Raw genomic sequence first — 23,481 nt, forward strand, 5'->3', positions numbered from 1 at the left:
GGCACATACTTTAATATTGACCACACAATCAGCCATAAAGCAGTTCTCAGCAAAAGCAAAAAAAAAAAAAAAAAAAAAATTAAAATCATAGCAACATACTCTCAGACCACAGTACAATAAAAATAGAAATCAGTACTACGAAGATGGCTCAATTACCATTCAGTTACATGGAAATTAAACAAACTACTCCTGAATGACTTTTGGGTAAACAATAATATTACGGAAGGAGGTAATAAATTCTTTGAAACTAATTAAGACAAAGATACAACATACCAGGATCTCTGGGACACAGCCAAAGCAGCATTAAGAGGAAAGCTTATATCACAAAACACCAGCATAAAAAAGTTAAAAAGATCTCAAATTGACAACCTAACATCTGACCTAGAGGAACTAGAAAAACACTAGTAAACCAACCCCAAAGCTAGCAGGAGACAAACAGTAACCAAAATTAGAGCTGAACTGAATGATACAGAGATAAATGTTTTGTTTTGTATTTCTGTGGGGTCAGTTTTAATGCCCCCTTTGTCATCTCTAACTGTGTTTATTTGAATTTTCTCTCTTTTTTAATTTGTCTAACTGATGATCTATTGATGCCAAGGACCAGTTGAAGCCATAGCCAAATTATTCCAGATATATACATAAGAGCTGGTACCATTCTGCTGAAACAATTCTAAAAATGTTGAGAATCAGGGACTGCTCCCCACATCATTCTATGAGGACACCATCATTCTGATACCAAAACCTGGCTGAGACACAACAAAGAAAGAAAACAGCAGACTGATATCCTTGATGAAAACAATGCAAACATCCAAACAAAATGCTAGCAAATCAAATCCAGCAGCACATCAAAAAGATATTCCATCATTGTCAAGTAGGCTTTACGCCTGGGTTGCAAGTTTGATGAACAAATGCAAACAAATAAATGTGATTCATCACAGAAACAGAACTAAAAATTAATTCACATGAATATCTCAATAGATGCAGAAAAGACTTTCAGTAAATCTTAACTTCCTTTCATGTTAAAAACCCTCAAGGATCTAGGTGTTGTAGGCACATCTATAACAAATACACAGCCAATATCATACTGAATGGAAAAAAGCTAGAAGCATTCTTTTTGAGAAAGAATGCCCACTCTCACTACTGCTATTCAATATGATATGGGAAGTTGAATAGCCAGCTCAGTCAGACAAGAGACAGAAATAAAAGGCTTCTAAGTAGGAAATGAGGAAGTCAAACTATCTCTGTTTGCAGGTGTTATAATTCTTCATGTAGAAAACTCCATAGTCTCTGCCCCAAAGCTCCTAGATTTGGAAAACAACTGAAGCAAAATTTTAGGATACAAAATCAATGTACAAAAACAATCACATTTCTATATACTACCAATGTTTAAGCTGAGAGCAAAATCTAGAACATAATTTTATTCACAGTAGCCACAAAAGAATTAGATACCTAGGAATACAGCTAACCAGGGAGGTGAAAAATCTCTGCAAGAATTACAGAACACAAAACACTGCTGAAAGAAATCAGAGATGACACAAACAAATGGAAGAACATTCCATGCTTATGGGTAGGAAGAATCGATATGGTTAAAATGACCATACTGTTCAAAGCAAGGTACAGATTTAATACTAGTCTTATCAAATTTACTATTGACATTCCTCACAGAATTGGAAAAAAAAAAAACTATTTTAAAATTTGTACAAAGCTTAAAAAGAATCTGAATAGCTAAAGTAATCCTAAGCAAAAAGAACAAAGCTGGAGGCATCAGGTTAGCCAACTTCAAATTATACTACAAGGCTTCAGTAACCAAAAAAGCATGGCACTGGTACAAACACAGACACATAGATCTGACAGAATAGCCCAGAAAGGAAGCCACACCTACATCATCCATCTAATCTTCTACAAAGTTGACCAAAATGAGCAATGGGGAAATTAATCTCTATTCAATAAATGATGCTGGAATAACTGGCTAGCTGTATGCAGAAGATTAAAACTGGACCTCTTCCCTACAACATGCAAAAAAATCAACTCAAGATGGATTGAAGATTTAAATGTAAAACCTAAAAGTATGAAAACCCTGGAAGATAATCTAGAAAGTAGTATCCTGGACATAGGTCTTGGCAAAGGTTTCATGATGAAGTTGCCAACAGCAATTGTAACAAAAACAAAAATTGACAAATGGGACCTAATTAAATGAAAGAGCTTTTGCACAGTAAAAGAAATGATCAACAGAGTAAACCACCTACAGAATGGAAGAAAAAATTTGCAAATTATGCACCCACAAAGGTCTAATAACCAGAATCTATAGGAAACCTAAACAAATTAACAAGCAAAACACAAAATCTCATTAAAACATTGGTAAAGGACTTGAACAGGCACATTTCAGAGGACAACATACACATGGCCAACAAGCATATGAGAAGATGTTCCACATCACTAATCATTAGAGCAGTGAAAATCAAAACCACAGTGAAATACTAAGTCACACCCATCAGAGTAGCTATTACTCAAAAGTCAAAAAATAACAGATGCTTGTGAGGTTGTGGAGAAAAGGACACACTTATAAACTGCTGGTGGGAATGAAAATAAGTTCAGCCATTGTGGAAAGCAGGTTGGCAAGTTCTCAACTTAAAATAGAACTCTCATTTGACCCAGCAATTCCATTACTGGGCACATACACAAAGGAGTATAAATTGTTCTACCATAAACACACATGCAGTTGTATGCTCATAGGAGTGCTATTGACAAAAATAAAGACATGGAATAATCTAAATGCTCACTAACAGAAGAGTGAATATGGAAAATGTGGTATATATACACATCATGGAATACTATGCAGCTATAGAAAAGAATAAAATTACGTCTTTTGCAGCAACAGGAATGCAGCTAGAGGCCGTGATCTTAAGTGATTTAATGCAGGAACAGAAAACCAAATAACAGGTGTTCTCACTTATAAGTGGGGAGATAAACATTGAGTACACAAGGACACAAAAAAGAGAACAATAGACACTGATACCTACGTGAGGGTAGAGGGTTGGGGGAGGATGAAGATTAGAAAACTACCTGTTGGGTAGTATGCTTATTATCTGGGTGACAAAATAATCTGCACGTCAAACCTTCATGACATGCAATTTCCCTGTCTAACAAACCTGCAAGTGTACTCCTAAACCAAGAATTAAATTAGAAATATAAAGAAATGTCAGTGGAACACACATACACAGAGAATTGAGATAAAAATTGAATCAATAACTATATATCATCATACATATTAAGTTGGTGCAAAAGTAATTGCAGTTTTTTGCCCTTACTTTCAATGGCATAAACAGCAACTACTGTTGCACCAACCTAATAGTATCTTATAAAGAATTTGGCCGGGCACAGTGGCTCAGGCTTGTAATCCCAGCACTGTGGGAGGTTGAGGCAGGAGGATTATTTGAGCTCAGGATTTGGAGGGGAACATAGTGAGACCCTGCAACTACAAAATTTAAAAAAATAGCTGGGTGTGGGCATGCCTATAGTTCCAATCATGAGATTTTCTTCTTATGTTTTTTAACACATCACATGTGAAGTGCTTGAGTGGCTGAGGTGGGAGGATTGCTTGATTCCAGAAGGCTGAGGTCATGATGAGCAGTGATTGTGCCACTTCACTCCAGCCTGGGTGACAGAGTGAGATCTTGTCTCATAAAAAAAATAAAAAAAAATAAAAAAAATAAATAAATAAATTGTGGGAGCAGAATTTTTGGTTGTTGCAGAATATCACCTTAAATTAAATCTTTAATTTAAAAAACCTGAGTTTTGATTAAGTTGTGCGAATTGCTTGGACGCAATCCAGATAAAAAGTGCTAAGTATAGCTAGATGTGGATAATGCATATGGTAAAAAATTATGTTCAAAGACCACAATCATATTTTCGAAAATCTGCACTTTGGAGAAACTCCCAAAATATATAAAAGATAAAGTATATAGATAATGTATATAGCTTAAGAAGACTATTTTTATTACTTTTTATTTCATTTTGGGAAAAGGTGGATGTTTTATTATCGTTTGAGAAAGGAAATAATATTTTCTTAAAATGCTATTTCCTGCGATATATCATTTCATATGTAATGTGTTAAAAATAAGAACAAACTCTCATTAAGATTCTACTGCTGTTATATTTAAAAAGCTCTGTTTGGCTTCAAAAACAATAATTTGCTGAGCTTTATCTTAAACATACTTTTAAGGGACAATGGACCATAACTGAATAAACTGCATTTCATAATTTTTGAAGTGAAAGAAATCTTTATTATGTAAACAAGTAGAACTAAGAAATCTACCTACGTATGTAATTCTGTTTTAATTGTACTTACATATCTATATATACAAGAAAAATAAATAATAAAATAAGAAGTTGGCTGTGATTGTGCTGAATGACAAAACTATGAGATCTATTTTTCTACTTTTTATATTTGTCAAACTTCTTGAAAATTCATCTTCATGAATATATCCTAAAAAAGATAAAATAATAAATATCCCCTATTTTGTCTGAGTGGTAAATGAAAACTCAGAATTTTATATCTGCATTGGAAAAAGCTCTTACGATTTACTAATAAATCTCTAAAAATAAATTATTTTATTTTTTGTGATTATATCTTGCTTCTTCATAAAGCGGACAGCAACATACTTAGATTACAGATTGGTAAATAGAAGTTCAGAAAATTATTGCTGTTCAACAATAATAGTTCATATTTGTTAACACTAACTCTAGTAGTCTGTATACATTAACACAGTACTCAGAACAACCATATAAGGTAGTACTGCTTTTATGTCCATTTTACAGGGGAAGAAGCTGAGGCACAGAGACGTTAAGAATCATGCTCATGAACACACAACTAATAAATGGCAAAGCAAGAATGAATCCAGGTACTTTGGCCTCAGGGACAACTGGCTGTTATGCCTGCACTTACCAAATGTCCACTATGTGCTTTGCACTTTTGGATTATGCATCATTGCTTAATGGAAAGGATGATAAGATCAGATCTAGATGGTTCTGGGTTTAAATTGTAATTCAAATAAGTTCATGAGATCTGCTGTACAACATGGTAACTATGGTGAATAACAATGTATTATATTCTTGATAATTGCTAAGAGAGTAGGTTTTTAATTGTTCTTACCATAGAAAATGGTAAGTATATGAAGTAAGGCATATGTTAATTAGCTCAATTTAGCCATTTCACAGACATATTTCAAAACAATGTGTTGTACATGATAAATATAATTGTCAATTAAGAATATATGCATAAAAACAAATGTCAACTTAGGTATTTTTATTTATTTATTTATTTTAATATATATATTTTATTGCACTTTAGGTTCTGGGGTACATGTGCAGAACATGCAGGATTGTTGCATAGGTACATACATGGCAATGTGGTTTGCTGCCTCCATCTCCCTGTCACCTATATCTGGCATTTCTCCCCATGCTATCTCTCCCCAACTCCCCACCCTCAACTGTCCCTCCCCTACTTCCCCTAGACAGAGCCCACTGTGTGATGCTTCCCTCCTGTGTCCATGTGTTCTCGTTGTTCAACAGTTGCCTATGAGTTAGAGCATGCGGTGTTTGATTTTCCATTCTTGTGTCAGTTTGCTGAGAATGATGGTTTTCAGATTGATCCATGTCCCTAAGAAGGACACAACCTCATATTTTTTATGGCTACGTAGTACTCCATGGTGTATATGTGTCAAATTTTCCTTCTCCAGTCTACCACTGATGGGCATTTGGGTTCATTCCAGGTCTTTGCTATTGTAAACAGTGCCGAAACAAACATACATGTGCATGTGTCTTCATAATAGAAAGATTTATAATCCTTTGAATATAGGATTGTAAATATAGGATTATAGTAATGAGATTGCTGGGTCAAATGGAGTTTCTATTTCTAGGTCCTTGAGGAATTGCCACACTGTCTTCCACAATGGTTGAACTAATTTACACTCCCACCAACAGTGTAAGAGTGTTCCTATTTCTCCCTATCCTCTCCAGCATCTGTTGTCTCCAGATTTTTTAATGATCACCATTCTAACTGGCATGAGATGGTATCTCAATGTGGTTTTGATTTGCATTTCTTTAATGACCAGTGATGATGAGCATTTTTTCATATGTTTGTTGAACATATGAAAATGTCATAATGTCTTTGACATTATGAAAATCTCATAAATGTCTTCTTTTGAAAAGTGTCTGTTCATATCCTTTGCCCACTTTTGAATGGGTTTTTTTGTTTTTTTCTTGTAAGTCTGTTTTAGTTCTTTGTAGATTCTGGATATTAGTCCTTTGTCAGATGGGTATATTGCAAAAATTTTTTCCCATTCTGTTGGTTGCTGGTTCACTCTAATGATTGAGTTTCTTATGCTGTACAGAAGCTCTGGAGTTTAAATAGGTCCACGTGTCTATTTTGGCTTTTGTTGCCAATGCTTTTGGTGTTTTAGTCATGAAGTCCTTACGTATGCCTATGTCTCAAATGGTTTTGCGTAGGTTTTCTTCTAGGGTTTTTATGGTGTTAGGTCCTATGTTTAATTCTTAGTCTATCTGGAGTTGATTTTAGTGTAAGGTGTCAGGAAGGGGTCCAGTTTCTGCTTTCTGCACATGGTTAGCCAGTTTTCCCAACACCATTTATTAAACAGGGAATCCTTTCCCCATTGCTTGTTTTTGTCAGGTTTGTCAAAGATCAGATGGTTGTTGATGTGTGACGTTGCCTCCGAGGCCTGTGTTCTGTTCCATTGGTCTATATCTCTGTTTTGGTACCAGTACCATGCTGTTTTAATTACTGTAGCCTTGTAGTATAGTTTGAAGTTAGGGAGTGTGATGCCTCCAGCTTTGTTCTTTTTGTTTAGAATTGACTTGGCTATGCAGGCTCTTTTTTGGTTCCATATGAAGTTTAAGGTGGTTTTTTCCAGTTTGTGAAGAGGGTCATAGGTAGCTTGATGGGGATAGCATTGAATCTATAAATTACTTTGGGCAATATGGCCATTTTCACAATATTGATTCATCCTAACCATGAGCATGGAATGCTTTTCCATCTGTTTGTGTCCTCTCTTATCTCCTTGAGCAGTGGTTGTAGTTCTCCTTGAAGAGGTCCTTTACATCCTTTGTTAGTTGTATTCCTAGGTATTTTATTCTCTTCGTAGCTATTATGAATGGCAGTTCATTCTTGATTTGGCTCTCTTTAAGTCTGTTATTGGCGTATAGGAATGCTTGTGATTTCTGCACATCGATTTTGTATCCTGAGACTTTGCTGAAGTTGCTTATCAATTTCAGGAGATTTTGGGCTGAGACAATTGGGTCTTCTAAATATGCAATCATGTCATCTGCAAATAGAGACAATTTGACTTCCTCCTTTCCTAGTTGAACACCCTTTATTCCTTTTCCTTGCCTGGTTGCTCAGGCTAGAAATTCCAATACTATATTGAATAGGAGTGATGAGAGAGGGCATCCTTGTCTAATGCCAGATTTCAAAGGGAATGCTTCCAGTTTTTGCCCATTCAGTGTGATATTCGCTGTGTGTTGGTCATAAATAGCTTTTATAATTTTGAGATATGTTCCATTGATACCTAATTTATTGAGGGTTTTTACCATAAATGACTGTTGAACCCATCTGGACCGCAGCTTTTTTTGGTTGGTAGGCTATTAATCGCCGCCTCAACTTCAGCCCTTGTTATTGGTCTATTCAGGGTTTTGACTTCTTTCTGGTTTAGGCTTCGGAGTGTGCAAGGATCCAGGAATTTATCAATTTCTTCCACTTTTACTGGTTTATGTGCATAGAGTTGTTTGTAGTAATCTCTGATGATAGTTTGTATTTCTGTGGAATCAGTAGTGACATCCCCTTTATCCTTTTTTATTGCATCTATTTGATTCTTCTCTCTTTTCTTTTTTATTAATCTGGCTAGTAGTCTTTCTATTTTGTTGATTTTTTCAAAAACTGAGTACCTGGATTTATTGATTTTTCAAAGGGTTTTTTGTGTCTCTATCTCCTTCAGTTCTGCTCTGATCTTAGTTATTTTTTGTCTTCTGCTAGCTTTTCAGTTTTTTAAATCTTGCTCCTCTAGCTCTTTTGGTTTTGATGATAGCTTGTCAATTTTAGATTTTCCTTGCTTCTCATATGGGCATTTAGTGCTATAAATTTTTCTCTAGACACTGCTTTAAATGTGTCCCAGAGATTCTGGTATGCTGTGTCTTCATTCTTGTTGGTTTTGAAGAACATCTTTATTTCTGTCTTCATTTCATTGTTTATCCAGTCAACATTCAAGAGCCAGTTGTTCAGTTTCCATGAAGTTGTGTGGTCCTGAGTTAGTTTCTTAATCCTGAATTCTAATTTGATTGCACTGTGGTCTGAGAGACTGGTTGTTATGATTTCCATTCTTTTGTATTTGCTAAGAGGTGATTTACTTCCAATAATGTGGTCAATTTTAGAGTAGGTGCAATGTGGTGCTGAGAAGAATGTATATTCTGTTGATTTGGGGTAGAGAGTTCTGTAGATGTCAGTTAGGTTCACTTGGTCCAGATCTGCATTCAAGTCCTGGATATCCTTGTTAATTTTTTGTCTAATTGATCTGTCTAATATTGACAGTCGAGTGTTAAAGTCTCCCACTATTATTGTGTGGGAGGCTAAGTCTCTTTGTAGGTCATTAAGAACTTGCTTTATGTATCTGGGTGCTCCTGTATTGGGTGCACATATATTTAGGATTGTTAGCTCTTCTTGTTACATTGATCCTTTTACCATTATGTAATGCCCTTCTTTGTCTCTTTTGATCTTTGTTGGCTCAAAGTCTATTTTATCAGAGACTAGAATTGCAACTCCTGCTTTTTTTTTTTTTTTTTCTCTCCATTTGCTTGGTATCTCTTCTTCCATCCCTTTATTTTGATCCTATGTGTGTCCTTGCATGTGAGATGGGTTTCCTGGATATAGCACACTGATGGGTTTTGACTTTTTATCCAATTTGCCAGTGTGTGTCCTTTGATTGGGGCAGTTAGCCCATTTACATTTAAGGTTAATATTGGTTATGTGTTAATTTGATCCTACCATTTTGATGCTACCTGGTTGTTTAGCCCATTAGTTGATGCAGTTTCTTCATTGTGTCAATGCTGTTTACTGTTTGGTATGTTTTTGGAGTGGCTGTTCCTGGTTGTTCCTTTCTATGTTTAGGGCTTCTTTCAGGTGCTCTTATAAAGCAGGCCTGGCGGTGATGAAATCTCTGAGCAATTGCTTGTTTGTAAAGGATTTTATCTCTCCTTTGCTTATGAGGCTTAGTTTGGCTAGATATAAAATTCTGGGTTGAATGTTCTTTTCTTAAGGATGTTGAATACTGTCCCCCACTCTCTTCTGGCTTGTAGGGTTTCTGCGGTAAGATCCACTGTGAGTCTGATGGGCTTCCCTTTATGGGTAACCCGTCCTTTCTCTCTGGCTGCCCTTAGCATTTTTTCCTTCTTTTCAACCCTGGTGAATCTAACAATTTTGTGCCTTGAGGTTGCTCTTCTTGAGGAATATCTTTGTGGTGTTGTCTGTATTTCCTGGACTTGCATATTGGCTTGCCTTGCTAGGTTGGGGAAGTTCTCCTGTATAATATCCTGAAGAGTGTTTTGCAGCTTGGAATCATTCTCTCTGCCACATTCAGATACACCTATCAAACATAGATTAGGTCTTTTCACATAATCCCATATTTCTTGGAGTTCTTTTTTCGTTTCATTTCACTCTTTTTTCTCTAATCTTGCCTTCTCATTTTAGTTCATTGAGTTGATCTTCAATCTCTGATATCCTTTCTTCTGCTTTGTCAATTTGGCTATTGAAACTTGTGTATGCTTCACAAAATTCTCATGTTGTGTTTTTTAGCTCCATCAGGTCATTTATTTTCTTCTCTAAGATGTTTATTCTCATTAGCATTTCATCAAACTTTTTTTCCGGGTTCTTAGTTTCTTTGCGTTGGGTTAGAACACGTTCTTTTAGCTGAGTAGTTTGTTATTACCCACCTTCTGAAGCCTGTTTCTGTCGATTCATCAGACTCATTCTCCATCCAGCTTTGTTTCCTTGCTGGTGAGGAGTTGTGATTCCTTGCAGGAGGAGGAGCATTCTGGTTTTGGGTGTTTTCATCCTTTTTGCACTGGTTTCTTCCCATCTTTATTTATCCACCTGTGGTCTGTGTAGTTGGTGACTTTCGGATGGAGTGTCTGAGTGGACATCCTTTTTGATGATGATGAAGTAGTTTCTTTCTGTTTCTTTAGTTTTCCTTCTAATAGTCAGGCCTCTCTGCTGTAGGACTGCTTGAGGTCCACTCCAGACCCTACTTGCCTGGGGATCACATGCGGTGGCTGCAGAACAGTAAGGGTTGCTGCCAGTTTCTTCTTTTGTTATCTTCATCCCAGAAGGATACCCGCCGATGTCAGCCTGAGCTCTCCTTTGTAAGGTGACTCTTTGGATATACAGGAGTCAGGAAGCTGCTTGAGGAGACAGTCTGACCCTTATAGTTCATGTACTGAACTGTGAGTTGTGTTGTTTCATTCAGAGCTGCTGGGAAGGTATATTTAAGTCTGCTGCAGTGAATTTCATAACCGCCTTTTTTCCCAGGTGTTCTGCCATGGGAAGGTGGGGCTTTATTTATAAGTTCCTGATGTGCTTCTACCTCTTTTCAGAGATGTCCTGCCCAGCTAGGAGGTAGCCTAGTCGTAGTCTGCCAGCAGAGGCATTGCTGAGCTGCCATGGGCTCTGCCCAGCTGCTGTGTGAACTTCCTTGCAGTTTATAGAGGTATAGTTAGAACTGCCTCTGCAATGGCGGACTGCCTCAGTAATGGTGGAATGCCTCAGCAGTGGTGGACTGCCTTGATAATGGCAGACGCCCTTCCCTGCACAGAGCTGGACCATCCCGGGTCCATCTGTGGTTGCTGTGAAACTCTCAGTCCAGAATGTTTTAGATTGCTGGTCTGTGGGGGTGGGTCCCACTGAGCCAGATCACCTGGCTCCCTGTTTCAGCCCCCTTTTTTTCAGTTGAATGGGCGGCTCTGTCTCCCAGGTGTTCCAGGCTCCAGTGAAACAGCTGCCCAGATTTGTGTGAGTTTTTGTGTGTGACCCACTGTGCCGGCTGAAACAGCCATGCTGGAAACTCATGGCGCTTTTCAGCCCAGGAATCTCCTGGTCTGTGGGCAGTAATAGCTCGTTTGGAAATGCAGTGATCACTCACGCTCTGCATTGTTCTCACTGGGAACTTCACTCCGGAGCTGTTCCTATTTGGCCATCTTGGATCCCAGGAACACTTTTACACTGTTGATGGGAGTGTAAATTTGTTCATCCATTGTGGAAGACACTGTGGCAATTCCTCAAGGACCTTGGAATGATGTTGAAACATTACATACTCTGAGTGCGCAGGGCAGTTGCCCATGCCTGCAGTATCTGCTGGGGCAGTGCAGAGGGAGGTGGCTGATGGGGGGTCTCGTGCCACCCTTCCCAGCCCAGCCCAACTTAAGTGTTAACATGTTATATGTCTTTAGAAAAGAAATCTAGCCTCTCAGGCTGTTTCTTCATAAATGAATGGCAATAATGGTACTATTTGGCAATGAAAAAGAATAGATTTGAATTACATAGGTACATACACAAAAAAACTCAGAGGCACATTAAATAATTTCCCCAGAGGTTGTACCTGTAGTGAGCAGTAGAGGCACAGTTGAAACTCAGGTCTGCCTGATACAAAGCAGCATGTGCTACAGAGTTTCAGAGAGGCTGGGGAATCGCCTCTAGTTGACAATGTTCACTGATACTTTCATAGTATAATTCATAGGTTGAATTATTTGAATCTTTTAGTTTCACAGCATTGGTAATAGAGTTCTTTTAATCTTATAATGTAAATCTTATGTTTAGTCTTAGAATATTAGTGTCTAGTCTTACTGCAGAGTTTTAAAAATCTTATACCGTGGGAAAAGAGGCATAGTGAGAAATTGTAACTTAACTTTTCTATAGTGATGTCTTTGATGTCCTCACAATTGCTCAGTTACTTATCTGATTTAATTTTCACAACCAGAGATGGTGGATAATAGTCATCAAATTTTATAGCTAAAGAGCCTGCAGCTTAGAGAGAACCAATGACTGCTCAAGGTCACCCTCCAAATAAGTTGTAGAACTAGTACGAGGCCCAATAATTTGTATTTTTCAGTAACATTTGAAAAGCCATGAATGCAAAGTTAAGAGTTCGCTTCCTGGCATACAGTGTCCCAGGGATCTGCCACAAGTGTTCTGCAAAGATGACCATCATTTTCTTTGCCGAGACCCATGATTATAGCCTTTTCAGTCATGCTTGTCAGCCCAGTGTTCCAAATCTTGTTTTTTTCTAGTTCTGCTAACTTCTCTGTATAATAAATGCCAGGCAGCACTAGCTAATTAACAAACAGCAGACAATGCATGTTGATACATAACTCATACTCTTCCAAGCCCCTGTTTACTTCCAGTGATTTGTGACCTCACTGTGAACCCCAGTGGCAATAAAGCTACCACTGTGATTAGGGTTAGAGTAAATGTAATCTGCTTAATCTTAGTTGAAACTGTGAAAATCTCTTTCATCTTCAATTATTATTTATTTGGCCCATTTCTCTGGGGGGCAAGAGGCTGCCTAATCTGTCAGTCTGAGCTTCAGGAGTCTGCACCAACAGGAAAGAATGCCAGCTCTGCATACCAAGAACTGGGAAACTGGGCCATAAATCTAAGAGGCCACGCCCCCATTGGGGGTGGAGATAAGGAAGTTTCAGGAGCATGCTTGTTTGACAGTTATTCTCCAAGAAAACTGGTTTCAAAATAGATCAATAAAAGTTCCTAGCATTGTATAGTTTTCCTAAGTGGAGGAGAATAAACTGTACTATCTTTAGAAATAATACATAATGTAAAGTAAACTAAAATACTGCAGAGTGATTCAGGAATGATCCAGCTAACTGAACTAGTGCACTCCCAAGGGCTCTAATGTCAGAAGGCAAAGATGTGCTCCTTGGAGGCTCACAGACTTTATTCTAGAACTGACTTTATTCCAGAGTGTTGAAAAATGTGTTTAACAAGACCACATACCCAGATTACCTCGGAGGAACTCAACTTTAATCTGTAAGTAGTAAAATTCTGGTCAAAGTATCTTTTCCTCAAATGGAGAAAGCATTTGGGCATGGAGGCTTATACTTATAATTCCAGCAATTTGGGAGTCGAAGGCTGAAGGATCAGTTGAGGCCAAGAATTCAAGACCAGCTGGGCAACAGAGCAAGACTCTGTCCCTATAGAAAAGAAAAAAAAGTGCTGGGCTTGGTGGTGCACAACTGTAGTCCCACCTATTCAGGAGGCTGAGGTGGGAGGACCCCTCAAGCCCAGGAGTTCAGGTGCAGTGAGCTAGATTACACCACTCCATTACTGCTCTGGTGACAAAGTGAAACCTTGTTTCAAAAAAAAAAAATAAAAGGAGAAATCAGCAGCAAACATTTGTCCCATGGGTCCTGGAGTTTGCAATGCCTACAACCCTGATATTCCTGAGACTTCTAGTACCAAGCAAGTTGGAAGAACTGGTGATTCTTTTTGGAATTACCATGGGATTATCAACCTCCTGAAGCCCAATAGCCATGTCTAGGGTTCCTCAGGTTTTTATTATGTCTCTATTCCCTCTAACATAGGCAAATTTGTGCAGTAATACACCTTACTTGGGAAAAAATAATTGATGCCAGCAGTCTTTTTAAGTATCTCTTTTCCAAGGTAAACTGGCTGAATGAGGTGTCCCCAATCATCTGTATGGTTTTGCAAAGATCTGGGAAATAAACTCTGATCAATAGAAAAACATTGCCAAATACCTTCAACCGGCAGACATGAGTCTAAGAGACCAGAACTAAGAGTTTTGTTTTTCTTTCATAAAAACAGAAAAATCAAACAACAGCAACAACTGAACCTCCCATCTTTCCTCATTGCCTGCATTTTCTACCTTTGTTTTGAGTTCTTTCTAATCAAAAGTTCTAAATAAAAGGTGGTCATTAGGTGACTTGGGGGAAAATTGTAGAAACTAGCCAGTTTTCCCTTCCTCCCAGGATGCTCCTAGTTGAATTTAGCTCACTGAAAGAATCTTCCAGTATTAATACAATTTAAGAATTCCTGCTCTCCATAGGTCATCTATTATTTATTTCACTAAACACCTAGGTTATTGCTGAGGTTAGGATATGTCAGAGCTTGCAAATCTACAGGCAACATAAAATTCCAGTGCTATTTAAATACTTCTTATATGGTGGGTGATGGTGGGGGGCGCCTGTATTAGTCCATTTTTACACTGCTGATACAGATATAGCCAAGACTGGGCAATTTACAAAAGAAAGAGGTTTACTGAACTCACAGTTCCACATGGCTGGGGAGGGAGGCCTCATGATCATGGTGGAAAGTGAAAGGCATGTCTCACATGGTGGCAGACAAGAGAAGGCCTCCAGGCCTGTGATAGGAGAGGCTGCCATGAAGACCTCTGACATGTCCTGGAGACATTTTCCCTACTGTCTTGGGGATTGACATTAGTCTTTTCATTACTTCTGCAAATTTCTGCAACCAGCTTGAATTTCTCCTCAGAAAATGGCTTTTCTTTTCTATCGCATTGTCAGACTGCACATTTTCCAAACTTTTTTGCTCTGCTTCATAAAACTGAATGCCTTTAACAGCATCTAAGTCACATCTTGAATGCTTTGCTGCTTAGAAATTTCTTCTGCCAGATAACCTAAATCATCTCTCTCAAGTTCAAAGTTCCACAAATCTCTATGGAAGGGGCAAGGTTTTACCAGTCTCTTTGTTAAACATAACAAGAGTCACCTTTGCTCCGGTTCCTAACAAGTTCCTCATCTTCATCTGAGACTACCTAAGCCTGGACCTTATTGTCCATATCACTATCAGGCTTTTGGTCAAAGCTATTCAACAAGTCTCTAGCAAGCTCTAAACTTTCCCACATTTTTGTGTCCTCTGCTGACCCCTTCAAACTGTTCCACCCTCTGCCTCTTACCCAATTCCGAAGTCACTTCCACATTTCCAGGTATCTTTTCAGCAGCACCCCACTCTACTGGTATCAATTTACTATATTAGTCTGTTTTCACACTGCTGATAAAGACATACCTGAGACTGGGCAATGTACAAAAGAAAGAGGTGTAATGGACTCACGGTTCCATGTGTCTGGCGAGGTCTCACTATCATGGTAGAAGATGAAAGCACCTCTCACATGGTAGCAGACAAGAGAAGAGAGGTTGTGTAAGGAAGCTCTGCTTTTAAAACCATCAGATCTGGTGAGACTTGTGACTATCACAAGAATAATACAGGAAAGATCTGCCCCCATGATTCAATTACTTCTCACTAGCTCCCTGCCACAGCACATGGGAATTCAAGATGAGATTTTTGTGGGGACACAGACAAACCACATCAGGGCCCTAGGGGCATACGTTTTCCAATACTTTTTTAGGAAGCTGCTATGGCGTTTTTATATTAAAAGTTGACAAAGAAAGCTTAATTGATTAAGCTGTATATTTATGTTTTGGGAACCTAGCATGTTTTTTAAAAGTAGATAAATAGATATAAATATCTCTTCAACATCAGGCTGCTAATAAAAAGCTTTCAGTGAAAGACTTTGTAAACCAAGATGAGCAAATCTTCCAGAAAGTAGAATATAGAGACAAAAAGAATGAAACATTGTTTAAAACGTCTTAGTGTTGTCCTGGAGTTAGACTTTAAAATTTTTGAGAGATTGAGAACAAATAAGAGAGATTAAATTATCAAACAAGTAATGCAAGAATGCTTCTAATAAATGCAAGGCATCTGTATCCAGATGGAAAAGACCACTTGGTGACTTAAACCAAGGCATGCTAACTGCGAAATTTCAAAATATCAAAAATAAATAAAAATAAATAGTAAATCCTGAAAGATTTTGAAAATAATTATGTAATTTCATTGATTTTAAAACCAATACATATATATCCTAGATAATTTAGAAAAGTATAAAGAAGAAAAATGTTTCTTCTAGTTATATGTATAATTATGTACATATATTTAAGAAATCTGGATAATTTATATATGTATGCACATATATATGTAATTTTATATTTTGCTTTTTCCCAAATAATATAATAGCTTGAATATACATTCCATTAATATTCTTCATAAACATGACATTTAATGGCTATAAAATATTAAATTTTATGGATATGACATTGTCTATACAATCAGTTTATATTGATAAATACTTAGATTGCTACTAAAAATAATTCTGCTTTAAATATCTTGTGTGTAAATCTTGGAAAGACTGCCTGATTATTTATTTTGGATAGATTCTTAAAAGAGGAACAAGTGTTTAAAAGGTACTCACTAGTTGTTGGATAATTATGTCTATCCTTAAGACCCTTCATGCATATGACCTGATTGTTTTTGAGAAGGTGCTATCAATTTTGAGAAGATACCCCAAGGAGGTTAACAGCGTGTGTGAAGTTAAGGGATCAGGATGACTCTGAAATTAGTGATAGAGTCAGGATGGGATATGCGGCCCGATAACTTCCACGATAGCAGTCTTGGTGCTCTCATCTTCCCATTGCTTTATGTGGATGCCAGCAGCAATGCTCAAGCCTCTTGTAAAAAAAAAATAATAGTAATAAAAATAAAATAAATAAAACAAAACACCAGGTAGCTTACCGCATTTCAGGCTCAAAATTGTTGGCAATAACATAAGACATGGTCTTACATGATTCATATGTTTCATTGTCATTAAAAGACTTACTGAGTGTCTATGCAAGTCAGGACATTAAATACAGCCTGGTGTAAACAAGTATGGAACATTTCTTGATCATGCAGTATTGTGAAGCAGGCTGCACCATGTGCTGGTAGAGTATATCCTTCTCTTTTCATGGGCAGAGTCAAAGAGGAGGAGACAAAATCTACAAAAAGAATGCTGGAGAGAGGTAGAATGATGAAATTGCATACATATAAACTGCTATTTTACAGGCATGCTAAGCAGAGACATGACTTCTTTCAGACTCAAGGAGATTTATCATTTAAGATTAGGGTTTGGCTGCATAAACAGAAAACTCAGCTCATCAAAATGTTAAACAAATCAATGTATTCCTCTCACACGTAAGTTCAGAGGTTGTGATAAGAGGAGTGAGTGTCCTATTGCAGTAGTATCTATTTTATTTTACTTTTTAGAGGCAGGATCTTGCTATGTTGCCCAGTCTGGGCTTGAACTCCTGAGCTAAAGTGAACCTCGCACTTCAGCCTCCCAGTAGTTGGGACTACAGGCAGATACCAACATGCCTAGCTTGTAGTAATTTATTTCTGAAGATTGATCTGGGGTTGGTGAGGGATAGGACAAAGCAAGAGAAACTGAATCAGGAAGATGTCCTCAGGAAACAACTGCTTGTTGAGATATTAAGAGGGACTGAAATTACAGCATGAATGAAAGACACTGGAGAGAAGAATTTGCAAGTGGAAAAGTAGGGCACAGGCAGAAAAGAAGTGAAGATGATATCAAGGTTTGGATATTGGTGACCCCGCTGGGAATTTTAATTCAAATTGAGGAGAGACAGTCAGTTCCCTTTCAGGCACACGGAGCTTGTCCTCACAAGCTGAGCCAGGGCTACTGTGGCAGTCACTCCAGGACAGCATGAGTACCTTGTCTAACTGGTTTTGGAGTGTCAGCCTGATCGTGCCACCCATGAAATAGTGCGTTGGTTCCCTTAGGAGGGCACACCTCTCGGCACTGATAAGATTTGTGTGATCAGAATGAGAAAGGTCAGCTAGAAAAATACTGAAACCTAAAACACTGATACCCAGCACTTCGTGGCCAGACAGGAAACTTTGTCACTATACATTGCATGTTGAAACCTGGAACAGGAGCCACTGGAAATCCTCATCCAAGACCTATTCAGTACACATTTGAGTTTAATGTTTTCTTCTTTTGATATCAATAATGTTTTCATAGAAATGAAATACAAAAAAAAATCAAATATAGAAAAGCAGGAAAATATATAAAAAAGAAGCAGTAATCTCACTATCCAGAGACAAACTCTACTATGTGGATACATAATTGTCTGTACTTTTTTCCGTCAACAGTGTATGTGTATTTGTGTGTGTGTGTGTAAAATGGAAATTATGTATTTGATGCTAAATTGGGGACTGTAACTTTTTGCAATTTGTTGCCCTCCCATTTAAAAATGTCGCAAAAAATTGTGAACATTTTTCCAGCTGCAATATTTTCTTTAACATTGTTTATAAAGGCTGAATAATGTGCCAGCACAGATGTACAGCATTACAATATTTAACCTCATGTCTGTTTAAGGAGTTCTGATTTTTTGTTTTTATAAGCAACACTGCAATTGGAATTCCTAAAGCTAAATAGTTACATACATCTTTAATAATTTCTTTACCACAAATTCCTATAAATAGAATTATTAACAAAGGGCACATGCATTTTAAGTTTTTGATACATATAGCCACATTTCCGTTTAACAGCTTTTCCTGAGTCCCACCAGCATCATATGATAGTATCCATTTTTTTGCATTCTCATCAAAATTGGATATTTTTAGTATTAAAATATATTTGTCGATTTTAAAAGTAAAAAATAGTATTACGTTATTCCTTAATTTTCATACTTTTATTACTATCCTACTTTTCACATAATTGTTTTTTTGTCTTCTGTGGTCAATTGCTTATTTATATCCTTCTCTATCTAATTTAGTGTTTTAAAATCATTTATTAGAACAAATTAACATAAGATATATTTCCTTTTGCCTGTCTTAAATGTTGCAAAATTTTTCTCATCCTGCATGTATAATTTATCTTGCTTCTGGTGATTGTTAATGTCTAGACATTTTTTCCTTTTATTATTTCTGCTTTTCACATAATATTTAAAGATCCTTTCTCTACAATAATAATTCATAGACATTCACCTTTTTGTTATAATAGTAATTTTGTGGAGCATTGGAAATGCCATCAATTTGTCTGAAATAGAATCAGAGGACTCAGGCTGATAGGTTGTAAGGGTAACAAAGAGAGAGGAATAAGAGTGACTGAGTTTTGGGGCTTGGTAGACTTCAGCGAGGGTGGAACCACGACCAAAAACCAGGAATACAGGAAAGGGAACATGTCTGTTAGAGTAGATAATGAGTTCAGTTTTGCACATGTTGCATTGAAACCGTCTGCCAGAAAGCCTGGTAGAAATGCCCAACAGGCAGTTGGGACAAGGGTATGCAATGCAGGAGTAAGGTTGTGTTTTAAATACAGATATAGAAATCATCAGCAGACATTTGGCAGTTCAACAACATGTTCTTGTCAGTGTGCATCCTAGGCTAAGCACTATGCTAAGCACTTCATAGAATTTTATTTAGTCTTCTCAAAAAGTTATGAGGTTAAAATTATTATCCTCATTTTACACATGAAGGGTTAGGCTTGCAGAAGTTAAACTACTTTATGAAGTTCTTGTGACTGGGTAGTGGTAGAACCTGAATATGAAATCAGGTAAGTTTGCCTGATTCCAGATTGCCAAATTCCCTAACCCCATTTTCCCTTTTGTCACAGGAGTGGATGAGCTCAAGCAGGGAAAGTCATAATCCCAAAGATGAGGAATAGCAAACTTCAGTGGATGGACAGAAAAGAAGGGAAGTTTCCAGAGAAGGCGTCTGGGAAGAGGGTCAGAGTGGAAGGCAGAGGGCCATGTGTATACATGCTGATGCTTTAACCAGAATGGAAGCATTTTGATGGTAAGGGCTTATATCTTATATACTCTTTGAGATAAATGTGAGACCCTTCTTCTGACCCTGATCTTCAGAAATGTCTGTTACAGTCCTTTGTACACACATATTTCTTCGCTGATGCTGTGGTGGTCTGTCAGTAATTTTCTTGTGTTAACCTTCTCAGCTAGAGCTTACAAGTCCCTGTGTCCTCACCTGTTATGGACTAGGAGTTCGTTTACTAGAGAGCCTCAGTACTATCCTAGCGCCTTCTCCAAGAGCAACAGGAGCAGACTCCTTGGTATATGCTCTCTATGTGCACTGAGTCAGACCCCTCCCACAAATGCACAGCATGCCACTTTTACCTGTGTTGACTTTTTGCCTGAGTTGATGAGAGATTATGGGATATATCCTTTTATCATTGAATCATAGATTTTTTCTTTTCTTCATATATTGGCTGTTTCCGTACATAGTTAGAACTTTATGAAATAGAAATCGAATCTCTCTCTTTTCTTTATGGCCTGAATATTTAGTAGCATAGCAGAAACAAAGCTACCATAGAAGTCTGGACCTGGAATTTATGACATGCTAAGGGGATGTAATATAGTCAAAAAAGCACAGATTTAGGAATTAGGGGTTATGATTCTCATTCTGTCACTTCATATCTGTGACTTTGGAAAAAATATTTAAATTTTTGAGCCCTATTTTCCTCATTATAAAGTGAAGAACTTGCTACAGAGTGCTTGTAAAGATCAAATAAACTTACCAAGATAAAGGGCTTACCTTGTTGTAGGCTCCCAGTATAAGGAAGTTGAAATTCTAGTACATAAAGAATCATTTTCCTCCATGTTTTCAGATGCTTGTCTTTTGGCCATTCCGTAGCTCATTTCCACTCATCCATGTTAGGTGGGTTAGTAGAAAAACAAGCCTTAATTCAGCCATGCCTGTTTGGTGCAGCTAAGGCACGTAATTTTAGTTGGTGATAAATATACTGCTGAAATGGTTTAGGGCATAATCTAGTTTTCTTGATTCATACTACAGGTGGGTTAAAAATATACTTACAATCAGTTTCTCATGATAATGCGTAAATATCCTATTTTAGTCTTTCTTTCTGGAAAAAAAATCTAGCAACAAATTTCTCATAGACTGGAGTATTTATTTCAAGCACATCCCATACAGAATCCCTCTTGGCTTCTCTCTAAATAACCCAAAATTTGCTTCCTACTTCCGGATCTCTGCTGCAATCCTGAATCAGTACTAGATGACTCCGTTGCAAGTTAGCGCAGGTTTCAGACAAGCCTACTGGGTAAAGAGAGAACTTTTCGAAGACAAGAGACAAATAAGCTGCAACTTTAACTTGGCAGACGTATTTATTGAAATTGTGGTTTAGGAGAATTTTCCAAAGCCCCTGTAGCTGTAGATCTGATTTGAGAGCTCCAACTTCTCTCTCTTCTTTGGGAATGAATATTATTTAGGAAAGCCCTGTCTTGTTGCCTTTGTTTGGTGTAATTACTTGTAATTACCCTTTCATTCTCAAGAATCATAATTTGGATGATAAAATGTATGGTCATTTCTTCCAGGCCTTTTGCAGAATAAAGTTCATCTGTTTTAAGATATATTTCTTGTATTAATCTAAGAAATATTAGAATACCTTTTCTATAGCAGAAGCCCTTGGGACCTCATCTTGCAGTCATTTAAATATTTCTTCAGAGTAATAATTAAAAGCACACATAAGCTAATGAATAACTCCCCATGGCTCTCTTAATGGCAAAAGCAAATAATATAACTTCACAGGGACTTACCAAATACAGCAGCCCTAGGAGAGAAACATGAGGATTTGTCCCTTCAAGTTTAAATTTGCGAAGCAATTTGCAATCATTGTAATTAGTTTTTCCATTTCGTAAATATAAGAATAGGTATTCACATTGGACAGAAAGGGAATGGAGACTCAGAGAAACCTAATGCTGTGCCTTCTGGAATATTGTTCTAGGCTTGAATTCTGAACACTGTGGTCTCACACACCCTTTACAAACTTGAGTCATCTCCCTTCCTGACGCTGGTGAGATGTGCTGTGGTTTAGCAATTTGAGGGTAGTAAGCTTTTAAAAAGATCATCAGAGATGCTTTAGAGTTAATGTGGAGAACAGGTTTCCGTGGTGCCGTGTGGTTGCTGGGATGGGAAAGAATGACACAGCTGTTCTCTCCAGTGGGAGGATGCACTGGCTCTTTTGGAAGCTGTGTCAGGAAAAAGCTGAGATCTTCCTGATCCTAAGGCATCTGAGTAGGTATATGTTCAGGTTGGGGAAGACTGGTTCTTAAGAAGCATCATAATTGCAGGAGATGGGGTTGAATGAAAGAGGAGACAAGAATGGTCTACCTGCTTGATAATATCCTTTCCATCTATTCAATGTCTGGCCTGATCCAGTTTATAGTTTTTCCCTGGCTCCCTGTCTGCAGCCTGGTTCTGAGAGTAGAAACTAAGTTCAAAGTAGGCAGGGGAGCACAGGAAGGTTTACCCTCCAAAAAAAAAAAGAGCTTGGATTGCCTTTGTCTGGTGGGAAAATGTGCAGCAGCAGAGGAAAGAATAGTGCCATGAAACCAGAGAAGAATTATGGCATCATGTTTGCTTTGAGACGGCCTTTCTTCTAAACCTAAAAAGAGGAGAGAAAATGTCACCTCTTGGGCAATGGTGCTATTGTGGGATGACTAGAATCAGCTAGGGTGTCACTCCTACCAGATGGTGTCTACAGGACTCAGAATTCTGAAATTTAGAGTCCAAAGGACTTTCCAGAGATCTTGCAACCCAACTCCCTCATTTTACCCAGGGGACTTTAAGGTTCAGAGACCTAGGCTTCTTTTACAAATATTTTACTGAACTGCTGGACTGGGGTGCTTACCAAGCTACTTTAGTCTAAAAGTCTTAAAAATATAAACCGAGAATAATTTCTTCCCACCGTGAAGAATGATCATGAGACCTAAATGAGTACTGCTGGAAATACTGCACATACTTCCTGCCTGGCCAGGGAGCTTGCTCACCAGGGTTGGCTGCTGTCCCTGAGAGGGATCTCCCACCCCTAGGGAGGCAATAAAACTGAAGCTTCAGGACCCCTTCTAAGGCCCTAGATCTAAAAATATACTTTTTGGTTTTGTATTTGTATTCTTTTGCTTAAAGATCTCCTTCCTCCAATTTTATCAGCTTCAGGACCCAAAAATCCTGAACTTTGTTCTGCCTGTCCTTTGTCATAAGTCTAAATGTCTGATGTGGCAATACACTGTTGATCAAAAGAGGACACCAGATAAGGGTGAGGATGACTCTGCCTGGACCAGGCCTGGGAAAACAGTCTGGGCCATTGAGAAAGTTGGGCTGCCTTTAACACCGAGGGCTGGCCCACAAGATGTCTCAAACTCCTGCCTTGTTTCTAGCCCAGCAGCTCATTGTCCAGACAAAACCTGTCTGTCAGATGTACAGACCTAGGATTTTAGAGCTGGCAAAGGCCTCATTTTGTCATCCTCCCTAATTCTGCAGGCATTTAGAATGGCTTAAGCATCTTGGGCTCCCGAATTCCTCCCGGGGAAGTGAGGTGACAGTGTTGGCTAATGCTTTACGCAGGTGGAATATCTGTCTCACTTGTTAGATATAACCTGCTTGGTGTGTCCCTGTGTGGGTGGAAACCAGTAAATTAGGCCTACCCAGCTAAGCATTTCAATAAAACACAAACGTGTGCAGTTCTACACACCATCACTTAGTGTTCATTCTGAGCAAAGCTTCTGAGT

General features: G+C 38.0%; 1 long non-coding RNA gene across 1 annotated transcript; it reads left to right on the forward strand.

Annotated features, from left to right (window-relative positions):
- Positions 1-3,645: 3,645 nt before the first annotated feature.
- Positions 3,646-22,308, forward strand: LOC108293825. Its single transcript, XR_001820820.2, has 2 exons — positions 3,646-4,901; positions 19,557-22,308. It is a non-coding gene; the product is annotated as an uncharacterized LOC108293825 (long non-coding RNA).
- The last annotated feature ends 1,173 nt before the right edge of the window (positions 22,309-23,481 follow it).

Source organism: Cebus imitator, unplaced genomic scaffold, assembly GCF_001604975.1.
Source record: "Cebus imitator isolate Cc_AM_T3 unplaced genomic scaffold, Cebus_imitator-1.0 Scaffold549, whole genome shotgun sequence".
Lineage (NCBI taxonomy): Eukaryota > Metazoa > Chordata > Mammalia > Primates > Cebidae > Cebus > Cebus imitator.